General features: G+C 43.0%; 1 long non-coding RNA gene across 1 annotated transcript; it reads right to left on the bottom strand.

The window, feature by feature from the left end:
- Positions 1–7,469: 7,469 nt before the first annotated feature.
- On the bottom strand, positions 7,470–12,041 carry LOC120107998. The gene is made up of 2 exons (XR_005509552.1): positions 11,880–12,041; positions 7,470–7,703 (listed from the first exon to the last, which is right to left on the bottom strand). It is a non-coding gene; the product is annotated as an uncharacterized LOC120107998 (long non-coding RNA).
- Positions 12,042–12,866: the final 825 nt, after the last annotated feature.

Here is a 12,866-nt window from a genome sequence, read left to right as displayed (position 1 = left end):
AGTCAAAATGCATATTTATTATGTTACATGTGCTAGAATTAGCACAGAGTGAAGAGCGGATTTTTAAAACCCAATTTATTTATTATTTATAGTAATACTTTAATACTTTATATGCGGGTCACTATAGAACGGGTCCAATTTTAAGATCCAACCCGATTCCACGAGTCCTCCAAAATAGGTTGGGTCGGGTCTAAATGGAACAGGTCGAGTTGGGTCATGGGTCAACCCCCCATTTGCAGCCTTACTTAGGATCAAGGTTCAAATTCATTCAAATCTAATTGTAAGTATCACAAATTCTATTACAAATAGCATAACCAACGTTCATCCCAAATAAACTCGTGCTACAATATCTCCTAGTCTACATAGGCTATAGTTCGGGCCTGCTCTGATATAATTTGTAATACCCAGAACCTCACTTAAAAAGATTGGTCGAAAATTATTATTTGAGGTTTTTGGTTCTATATAGGTATCTAAAATCTATCTAGTGCATAGTCGATGTGGAACTAAATACATGCCTGGAAAAGTCCTCGCAGCTGCTTTTCTAACTTTACTATTGATTTTTTTAGAGATTTTGTTTTGTGGCCCTTCTTGTGCAAGTTATGTAAGGGGGAAGAAATCTCTTTGTTTGACCAAAAAAAAAATTATGTAAGATTAGAAGAAATTTCCTATTGAAGATGTAATTAGGGTAGTTGGTCAGTAGAAAATACTGAAACATACATTTAAGATGATTTCTATCAAAAATGTTGTGCAGATCATTACATATAACCCTTACCTCTCTTATTTATATCAAGACAAATTTTAGGTCACTATATGGTGTAAAATTATTATTTGCACTATTAAGACAAATATAAAATACATTACATATTTGAAATATATGTTTTGCTCGTGATCAATATTATTTTGATGCACTAGGAAAGAGTGTTGCTTGCATCATATCCCAATTACAATTTTGAATATCCAAAAGACCATGTGTAATATGCAAAATTTCAATCACAGTGGCATTAATTATTGGAGGTTCTCTCTATCATTTTGTTATTTCATGCATTTGCTGGTACATTGTCACTACTATAATTTTGTAGACTTAAATCCACTTTGCCCACAGATTTTGAACATTAATTTTTGTCTTTCTTAATTACATGACCATAAGAATCTCAATTAGCTTAGTTGGTAAAATCTTTGAGAAACTAGTACTAAGGACATAAGTTTAGGTCCTGCTATCACCACTATTTTTGTTAGAATTCTTCTTGTCCTTGAAGTTATCAACCCAATGTGTAAACCCAGTATAGATGTGGGCCCAACCTAATCTTGACCTGATCTGTCGATGAATGTTTTGCTATGGATCCAAGGTTAGACTTCTGAAAATTTTAAGTCGGATTTGGATTTGAGGTTTTTAGACCTGACCTAACATGGTCCCAACTAGTTACCTAATTTATTTATATATACATATACATTAATGCTTATTTATACATATATTTAAGTTTCTAAAACTCTTGACATATGAAACTTATCTATGACCTTGTGAGTAGAAGGAATAAAAATCCAAACATGGTAGAACATGTTAGGGCGTTTGCTCTTGACTTTAGATTAAACTAGCATGCATATATCTAGCACAATGCATAGGGTACAATTTTTTAATAATGAGTGAGTAGAAATGACCATTTAATATAGTTAAATTTTAATTGCACAATAAGTAATAAACTTTAATAATGAGTGAGTAGAAACAACAATCATTAATACCAATATCATTCATATCGACATCCACATGGCAGCAAAGAACTCTCCATAAGTTGAGCCTCTATGGAGAAACTCCCGACACCATGAATATTGGCCCACGTGATGCGAGAAGTACCTTTTTTCTTGAAATACAATATAATAATGTAATAAATTATAATAAATAAAAATCTTGAATAACTAAATTTTTTGTGCACATTAAACAATAAACTTTAATGATAGTCAAGCAAAAACTCCTCCCATTAATAATGGTGTCCATATGGCGCATGAAAAATTTTGCATAAGAGCCTCTGTGCAGAAACTCCTATCATTAATACTGGTATCTATGATACCAAACCTGCATAATGCGTGATATACGATTTTTCTCCTTTTTCCAACTCTCCCCTTGTGATACGAGGAGTACGATTTTTCTTTTCTTAAAATGCAATATTAAGCGATGGAAGACTTTCAATAGCCAAACTTCTATTTCACATCAACTAATAAGCTTTATGGTTGAGCACATTATAGCGATGTCATTAATATCTTGCATATTAAGCAATAAACTTTAATAATGATCAAGCATATTAATATCGGTATTATTAATATTATTGTCAATATGGTTCATGGAGAGCTCTACACAAGTTGAGCCTCTATTTTAGATATATAAATAAAAATAGATATATTTTTAAATTTTTAATCAATCATTTTTATATGATAAACCATCTAGCATTTATCATTCATGATTTAGCTTTTGGAGCATGTAATTAGATATTTCATTGATAAATTTCTCGAAGCATAAACAAATTTAGCTTGATTAAGTATTTGAAATATGTATTTTCGTACCTGATGAAAATGTATACTCAATCTATAACTGATGTATTGGTTTAAGTGTGCATTTTAATATATCCGAACCCAAGTTGAAGACTTAATAGGCTTTGTGATATTTTTTATAAATTGTGAACCCGTGCCACTCTTATCCACTCTCTCTCTCTCTCTATAAAAAATGTGAAGGAAAAAATAGAGAGAGAGAAAATGTCCCCCTGGCCTCCGTCTCGCTCGATCAAAGAATGTTTCCTGTGTTAGCTAGTGCTGCATCCGTGATCACAATGTCCAATTTTCAACTCAAAATACTGATCAAAGTCTAAGCGTTTGAAAAAGACTTTAGGGCTCGTTTGGTTCGCGGGAAGTATTTTCCCTCCTAGGAATATGATTCCTGAGAATCAGATTCCTAGGAAGAGGATATCTAGGAAAGTACTTTTGGCATGTTTGGTTAACCATGGGAAAGTGACAAATTTCCAAAGTGCTTATGTTTGGTTGACCATCCACTTTCCTAGGAAAGTTATGTATAATTCCTATTATGCCCTTAATAAAAATTAGGTCTTTAATGCCTTTTTAATGCTTCTTTAATGCTGAAGGGTCTTTTGGGGAAAAAATAAAAAAGGAGTGATTCCCACCTCATGGGAAAGACTTTCCCATGAAATGTGGGAATCATATTCCCATGGGAATACAACTTTCCCATCTCTCTCCTTTGAAAACTCCAACCAAACAAGAGGCATTTTATTACTTTCCCGTTGACCATACTTTCCCCCCTCTTTTTCCTGCGAACCAAACGAGCCCTAAATGAAAGCAACATATGCGAACTTTTTCTTAATAGAACAAAAATCTAGAAGGAAATCATGCACCCATCAGGAAGCCGTATTAAATTTTTTCATGCAGGCCCACGTATTCATTATCCATGAATGCTTGCAAGCAACCAAGGAAGACTTGGCTTCCAGCCAACGCCGTAATCGTACTAAACTGCTTATTGACTGGACACGAGCAAATATTCTTTAAAACGGAGCAGCTCAGAATGTCTGAGGACGTCCCGGACTCAACATTGATTGTGGTCAAATTTCATCACCTGACACGTCTTTCCGTAATTCTCTATCTGCAAGGGTTTTGATTTATGACGCCCATTTGCGTGCTTGAAAAGGCAAAGCTTGAGGGTACATAAGTCGCGGATTCCTCAACTCTACTCATTCAACAACATCAGGACACCAGCTTGTGAAAGAACGGTCAAACTCCAAAGCTGCCATCCGATTGACATGACCCGAAAGTACGCGCGATTTCGAAATTGTCTGCATTTTCTTTTCATGGAAAAGTTATCCGCGTATTAATTTATTTCTTATGCACGGTTAAATAGATTGGTTTTCGCTCTGATTATGTAAGAAACGTGCCAAGACTTTTATTGCAAAAAAAATTGGACCATGAACACTAGTATGAACAGGGTCCCAAAGTTGTCAAACTCGATTATCTCATGATCGATGTGAAATTTACCATTCAATTTGCAACAATATTAATTTTGTGTGGGATACAACATATAGTAGATCCTTTTATATTTTTTTTAAAAATCATCCGCATGTTAATCTATATCTTATGCAAAGTTAAATGGATTGGTTTCACTCTAGTTATAAGAAAAAATACTTACACTCTATTTTAGAAACATTAAATCATGAATATTAGTATAAATTAGGTTTCGTAGTTGTCAAACTTAATTATCTCATGGACGGCCTGAAATTTAGCATTCAACTCGCAACAATACCGGTCTCATAAATGCGCAGAATTCGTTGATCTTTTGACAGTTTTTTCTTAAAAAAGAAAAAATCATATATGTATGATCTGAAAAAGCCAAACAAGGATTATTTACATTATTATTTTGTTATTAGATTTTGTTATTTTTATCTTTTTTATCAATTATAATGATCATACTAACAATTGCAGTAATAATTTACACATGCTTTTGAGTTTTGATTTGGCAAACAACAACAGCAAAATAGTAATATTAGCATAATTTACACCCAATAAAAAGTGTCTCCACATAAATATATCTGAAAGCACTAGTTGTTAACGTTAGTGGCAACCTCGCAATTCGACTCAATGCCAACTCCATTTACCTTCAACCGCTCACTTCTTTAGGGGTGGTTCAATATACACCCCCCCTATTGCTCAGGACACCCCCCAAAAATTAAAAAAAAATTAAATACTCTCTACACCCCCCCATTTGCTAAGCACACCCCTAAAAAATTAAAAATTTCTAAATTACCCCCCACCCTCCCCACCCCCTCACCTAAATTGCTCTCTACACCCCCCAAACCCCCCCCACACCGCTCTTCCCCTCCAAAACACCCGCCGGCTTCTCCCTTCCGCCCAAAAAACCTCGCCTCAAGCACCTCGCCGGCGGCCAAACCCCCTCCGTCTCCCCATTCTCCCTCTCGTCGCCGGTCGGTGCAGTGCACCTCGCCAACGCCCAAAACCCCCCCGTTCCCCCTTCTCCCTCTCGTCGCCGGCATTCTCCCGATCTCCGACCACCTCGCCGGCTTCTCCCGGAACCACCTCCCCGGCCATCTCCCGAGCAACGAGCACCTCGCCGGCGCCTCCACGACCACCTCGAGGTAGCTCCCCCCCTCCCCCCGCCTCCAGTGCTCCGTTCGGCACTGGATCGCCGAACAAAAGGCTTCTGTTCGGCTGAACAGTGCCGAACAGAAGCCTTCTGTTCGGCAACCCTTAACCAAACAGAAGCCTTCTGTTCGGCTGCACAGTGCCGAACAGAAGGCTTCTGTCCGGCACTGTGCAGCCGAACAGAAGTGTTCTGTCCGGCTCTGTGCAGCCGAACAGAAGTCTTCTGGTGCCAAATCGCGTGCCTAACATTGAATTTCTATATTTTCAGACATGGATCCCGGTCCCGCCAGAGTTAGACCTACGGCGTCAGCTAGGAGACGTCGTGCTAGGATTGCTTCTCCCGAGCCTGCTCATATGTCATCGCCCTCTCCTGAGTCAGAGCATGATGATATGCCCGCTAAGGGCGAAGACGATGAGTCCGTTGGACCATGTCCAGGAGGTCCAGAGGATGAGTCCGTCCTGATCAGTTTCAGGACGCATATAGCAGCTTCCATCTGGAGGCAACAGGTATTGTTTATTTGTTATAGCATTATATTTTGTTTATTGATGTTTTATAAAGTAGTAGTAATTATACATTTATATTACAGGAACGGGCTCCACTAAAGTGCATGAACCATACTGCCAAGGTTGGTGAATGAAAGTGGTGGTCTTCAAACCAACCAAATACCAGGTTCAAAGCACTATTGAGGCAGTCGGGCCTCATAGAGTTAGTACAGTGCTCTTATCGATTCACCGATAAGATTCTGATTTCGGGCTTCGTAGAGAGATGGCAGCCCGAGACGAACACCTTCCATATACCATTTGGCGAGATCACTATCACGTTGGATGATGTATCCGCCATTTTAGGGATTCCTGTCGCAGGTGCCTCAGTAGCAGTTTCTCCTGAGAGGATGAGTGATCGGGATGCTGAGGAGCTACTTGTGGAGTTGTTGGGGGTGTCAGCTGGAGACGCGCGTCAGGAGGTACTGTCATCGCGCGGTCAGTCTGTGAGGATGGAGTGGCTGAGGACTCAGTTTCACTCTGTATCTGATAGAGACAGCCAGCAGAGGATAGAGTGTGCAGCACGAGCCTATTTGTTATTTTTGTTAGGCTGCACACTCTTTGCTGATAAGAGTGGGACCAGGGTGCCTATAGCGTATCTGTGTTTACTGCGGGATCTGGATAGGGTGAGCACATATGCCTGGGGTACAGCTGCCTTAGCATATTTGTATCGGCAGTTGGGGATTGCGTCGAGGTCATCAGTGAGACAGATCAGTGGTTATATGACGCTTCTGCAGGCATGGATTTATGAGCATTTTCCAGCACTCAGTCCTCACCCGTCGCTTGAGTATACTGATGCCAGTCCCCGCGTGCACCGCTGGATGCCCGGTACTCCATCCCGTACCACGATGGACCATTTAGTGGTTCTACGTGAGTCATTGGACCTTTTGAGCATCGATGAGTTACGTATCATATTACCATTTGCTTGTGTTTGTCAGTACTTTTAATATGCGATATAGTATAAAATTGAAATGGACCTTTTGTTTTGCCGGTTATTTGGGATCCCCATCATCGGCTTCGGGGAGATCGCCCATATGTTGATATCGCATTTTTTAGTGGCTCCATCAAGTGCCTTGATATCGTAGAACCCTATCATCCAGAAAGGGTTCTTAGACAGTTTGGTCGTATTCAGACCATCCCTCGAGCGCCACTAGCCCCTACGCGAGCCAACAGAGGTTCCACAGCAGGCTCGTACCGGATACATTACTCCTATATGGATCAGCTTTGGGAGCGGTGGGAGGACCACGTGCTGAGCCAGGCGAGCAGGAGCCACCCAGTTACCCGGCCATCAGACAGCGTACCGGGATACATGGAGTGGTATCTCCGTATCACGCACGTTGCAGTTCAGCCTCCTCATCTGCGCTCGAGTACTCATTCTGGAGATAGGGGAGGTCATGATGATGCTGACATGCACCGGCGGCGTAATGCAGATGCACTCGGTATCAGTACCGACATTGTACGGATGGGTCCCTCAGAGGCTACGTCACTAGGTGCCGGGCACCTATTTCATGCTATTTGTCAGATGCATCAGTTACTTCTGGGTGATGAGCCTGGCCCGAGTACAGCACCCTCTCATTCGGATCCAGCACCCTCTCATTCGGACGTACAGCAGTACACGCGTCGACGACGGCGCCATAGGGATTGATGATGGAGCCTTTGTAATCTTTGTAAAGCCTTTGATATTAATGAAAAATATATATTTTTGGTACATTTACGTGTAATCTTTGTAAAGCCTGGCCCGTTCTATTTTATAAACAATCAATCTAACTCTGCAATGCAAGTTAAGGTTCAAAGAGAACATCCTCATGATCTTTCAACATTTTAAATACATAGCTAACATAACTGTTGCTTATCAGAAAATCCGCCTCAATCATCAAAGGCAAACATTTAAAAGATGCTCTACCACCCCCTTAATTTCTCACTCCCCCAAATAAAGCGCGCAGCCTATTTGCGCTTCGCTCACCTGACCAAGAACATCACAGAGCCCTCTTTTCCAACAAAAGAAATGATAATGCCTGCTCAACTAATACAAAATTGCACAATACATTATAATACCTCGTAAGTTGTAAATTCGCTTGTGTAATCCAGTACAAATTCTGATCCAATTATACTCGATTCGGTTGTAGCATAGCCCTACATATAAAATAATTTATCACCAAGAATTAATGAATCAGAGGATCTGTTCGGCACAAAATTCAGCACGGCACGCGATTTGGCACCAGAAGCCTTCTGTTCGGCTGCACAGTGCCGAACAGAAGGTTTCTGTTCGGCTGCCCAGAGCCGGACAAAAGGCTTCTGTTCGGCTGCACAGTGCCGGACAGAAGCCTTCTGTTCGGCACTGTGCAGCCGAACAGAAGGCTTCTGTTCAGTTGAGGGTTGCCGAACAGAAGGCTTCTGTTCGGCACTGTTCAGCCGAACAGAAGCCTTTTGTTCGGCGATCCAGTGCCGAACGGAGCACGAACCGTGAAAAAAAAAAAAATTCGAAACAAGGTGGAACACGTACCTTTGCGGCCGATTCTTCGTCCCAAATCACTAGTTGCTTGTCCATGCTTCGAATGGGGCTTAAATCTCCTTCAAAGATCGCCTAAACGATGTAAATGGATCGAGGAGTTTAAGGGGGGTTTGAGGGGGGTTTTTTTTTTTCTTTTCAAAACGAAATGGAGGAGGAGGAAGGGGGGGTGTATGAGAAAATTTCAAGGGCAATATGGTAATTACACTAAAGGTTAGTTTGGGTTTTTTTTTTTGGTTTTTGGGGGGTGTCCTGAGCAATAGGGGTAGTTCTAAATACACCCCCCCGATTGCTCAGGACACCCCCCAAAAATAAAAAAAAAAATTAAATACTCTCTACACCCCCCCCATTTGCTAAGGACACCCCTAAAAAATTAAAAAATCCTAAATTACCCTTCACCCTCCCCACCCCCTCACCTAAATTGCTCTCTACACCCCCCAAACCCCCCCCCCACCCCGCTCTTCCCCTCCAAAACACCACTCCAGCCGGCTTCTCCCTTCCGCCCAAAAAACTTCGCCTCAAGCACCTCGCCGGCGGCCAAACCCCCTCCGTCTCCCCCTTCTCCCTCTCGTCGCCGGTCGGTGCAGTGCACCTCGCCAACGCCCAAAACCCCCCCGTTCCCCCTTCTCCCTCTCGTCGCCGGCATTCTCCCCTTCTCCCTCTCGTCGCCGGCATTCTCCCGGAACCACCTCCCCGGCCATCTCCCGAGCAACGAGCACCTCGCCGGCGCCTCCACAACCACGTCGAGGTAGCTCCCCCCCCCGCCTCCAGTGCTCCGTTCGGCACTGGATCGCCGAACAGAACCCTTCTGTTCGGCTGAACAGTGCCGAACAGAAGCCCTCTGTTCGGCAACACTCAGCCGAACAGAAGCCTTCTGTTCGGCTGCACGGTGCCGAATGCCGAACAGAAGCCTTCTGTTCGGCTCTGAGCAGCCGAACAGAAGCCTTCTGTTCGGCTCTCAGCAGCCGAACAGAAGCCTTCTGTTCGGCACTGTGCAGCCGAACAGAAGGCTTCTGGTGCCAAATCGCGTGTCGTGCTGAATTTTGTGCCGAACATTTATGTATGCAATTGAATTATTTTCTTTGATGTAGCCTAACATTGAATTTCTATATTTTCAGACATAGATCCCCGTCCCGCCAGAGTTAGACCTACGGCGTCAGCTAGGAGACGTCGTGCTAGGATTGCTTCTCCCGAGCCTGCTCATATGCCATCGGGCTCTCCTGAGTCAGAGCATGATGATATGCCCGCTAGGGGCGAAGACGATGAGCCCGTTGGACCATGTCCAGGAGGTCCAGAGGATGAGTCCGTCCTGATCAGTTTCAGGACGCATATAGCAGCTTCCATCTGGAGGCAACAGGTATTGTTTATTTGTTATAGCATTATATTTTGTTTATTGATGTTTTATAAAGTAGTAGTAATTATACATTTATATTACAGGAACGGGCTCCACTAAAGTGCATGAACCATACTGCCAAGGTTGGTGAATGAAAGTGGTGGTCTTCAAACCAACCAAATACCAGGTTCAAAGCACTATTGAGGCAGTCGGGCCTCATAGAGTTAGTACAGTGCTCTTATCGATTCACCGATAAGATTCTGATTTCGGGCTTCGTAGAGAGATGGCAGCCCGAGACGAACACCTTCCATATACCATTTGGCGAGATCACTATCACGTTGGATGATGTATCCGCCATTTTAGGGATTCCTGTCGCAGGTGCCTCAGTAGCAGTTTCTCCTGAGAGGATGAGTGATCGGGATGCTGAGGAGCTACTTGTGGAGTTGTTGGGGGTGTCAGCTGGAGACGCGCGTCAGGAGGTACTGTCATCGCGCGGTCAGTCTATGAGGATGGAGTGGCTGAGGACTCAGTTTCACTCTGTATCTGATAGAGACAGCCAGCAGAGGATAGAGTGTGCAGCACGAGCCTATTTGTTATTTTTGTTAGGCTGCACACTCTTTGCTGATAAGAGTGGGACCAGGGTGCCTATAGCGTATCTGTGTTTACTGCGGGATCTGGATAGGGTGAGGACATATGCCTGGGGTACAGCTGCCTTAGCATATTTGTATCGGCAGTTGGGGATTGCGTCGAGGTCATCAGTGAGACAGATCAGTGGTTATATGACGCTTCTGCAGGCATGGATTTATGAGCATTTTCCTGCACTCAGTCCTCACCCGTCGCTCGAGTATACTGATGCCAGTCCCCGCGTGCACCGCTGGATGCCCGGTACTCCATCCCGTACCACGATGGACCATTTAGTGGTTCTACGTGAGTACTTGGACCTTTTGAGCATCGATGAGGTACGTATCATATTACCATTTGCTTGTGTTTGTCAGTACTTTTAATATGCGATATAGTATAAAACTGAAATGTACCTTTTGTTTTGCAGGTTATTTGGGATCCCCATCATCGGCTTCGGGGAGATCGCCCATATATACCCGTCGCATTTTTTAGTGGCTCCATCAAGTGCCTTGATATCGTAGAACCCTATCATCCAGAAAGGGTTCTTAGACAGTTTGGTCGTATTCAGACCATCCCTCGAGCGCCACTAGCCCCTACGCGAGCCAACAGAGGTTCCACAGCAGGCTCGTACCGGATACATTACTCCTATATGGATCAGCTTTGGGAGCGGTGGGAGGACCACGTGCTGAGCCAGGCGAGCAGGAGCCACCCAGTTACCCGGCCATCAGACAGCGTACCGGGATACATGGAGTGGTATCTCCGTATCACGCACGTTGCAGTTCAGCCTCCTCATCTGCGCTCGAGTACTCATTCTGGAGCTAGGGGAGGTCATGATGATGCTGACATGCACCGGCGGCATAATGCAGCTGCAGTCGGTATCAGTACCGACATTGTACGGATGGGTCGCCCAGAGGCTACGTCACTAGGTGCCGGGCACCTATATGATGCTATTTCTCAGATGCATCAGGTACTTCTGGGTGATGAGCCTGGCCCGAGTACAGCACCCTCTCATTCGGATCCAGGACCCTCTCATTCGGACGTACAGCAGTACACGCGTCGACGATGGCGTCATAGGGATTGATGATGGAGCCTTTGTAATCTTTGTAAAGCCTTTGATATTAATGAAAAATATATATTTTTGGTACATTTACGTGTAATCTTTGTAAGGCCTGGCCCGTTCTATTTTACGAAAATACAACAGTGCACATAACAATCAATCTAACAATGCGAAGACAGATATTTTTTGATTTATATTGATGATGGAGTTTCACAGTACATGACTCTAAGAGGCCAAAAAAATTTACAACTTTCAAAAATTGTACATATATAAACAATCAATCTAACTCTCCCGTGGGGGGTTTGACCCTGAATCTGATACGACTGATGTTCTGCCTCCACCTCCCTCTGAGGTACCTCCAAATGTTGTTCCAATCAAAGCTGACCCTGCACAAAGTTCCCCTCCAAAAAAGGCAGCAAAGCCTAAGAGGGTGCCAGTGGCAAGACCTGGCCTTGCAAGGAGAGGGCAGCCGATTAACCTCTTAACCAAGGACATCACAGAGCCCTCTTTTCCAACAAAAGAAATGATAATGCCTGCTCAACTTTTCCTTCAGAAATGATGATGCCTGCTCAACAAGAAAGTGAGATGGTGCAATCAGAAGTTCTTCCCCATGATACACTTCACAAGGTGTAAGATGCGAAAATAATCATAAAAAAGAGATGAATGTTTACCCTCCAGCCCATCACGACTATAGCGGTTGCTACCTGAAAGATTATTACATGGACTTCCACCAATAACCAGATCAAACCCACCAAATGTGTTAATCATCTGCTCAAGCTTGTCACCGTTAAGTTCTTGTACATCAGAAAGGTCTAAGAGCCCAAAAAAATTTACAACTTTAAAAAATTGTACATATATAAACAATCAATCTAACTCTACTGTCTCGCTAATTGTAACATTAGGTGAGATGCTCTCTTTGAACTGTTGAATCCGGGCTTCATATGAATTTTCCCATCCGGTAGCACAAGGAAGATGATATTTTCGCCAGTTGGTCGCTACTGGCGGAACGGGATGTCCCGGCAACAAGAGCACCTTCAAAATTAGAAATAAGAAAATATTAATAGCTACAAAATTATAAATAAGCAAAAATAAATTAAATATTCGCAAGTGTTGTGAACGTAGTACCTCAATAAAATGATTTCCATTTACGAATCCGATAGCGATATCTTTGCGGGATAGAAGAGGTACTGGCACAGAACGGAGAGGTAGGAAGGTCAGACATTGTTGCAACGAGAGATGGTATAGGACAACATTATAGCAGGATGCTATAAGATGACCCATGTCCGGCATAGTCATCCATCTGTCATATGGTGGACAATCATCATAATATGATAATGCATGAGTGATCTCAGCAATCGTCCCTTCCACACCATATAATGTGCGATAGTGGTCCGAATGACATTGCAACTCTCGCAATAAATCCTTCCTAACACGCACCCAGTCATCTTCTCCAAATCCCAGTAAGTCAGCTATTGCCCTAAATCCGCAATTCCCATCAGCTTTTACATCCTTGATATGCTGGATGTATGGTCTCAAGGCAGAAGGAATAGCATCAATATAGATAATGGGCGTATGTGACTGGGCTCTAGTACGAAAAACCTGCAAATAATATCAAATGATAGAAAATATGTATCAATGGCAGAAATATCCAAATAGTT

This window comes from Phoenix dactylifera, unplaced genomic scaffold (assembly GCF_009389715.1).
Source record: "Phoenix dactylifera cultivar Barhee BC4 unplaced genomic scaffold, palm_55x_up_171113_PBpolish2nd_filt_p 001118F, whole genome shotgun sequence".
Taxonomy (NCBI): Eukaryota; Viridiplantae; Streptophyta; class Magnoliopsida; order Arecales; family Arecaceae; genus Phoenix; species Phoenix dactylifera.
Note: the sequence above shows the minus strand (reverse complement) of the source record. Positions and strands in the feature narration are given on the sequence as shown.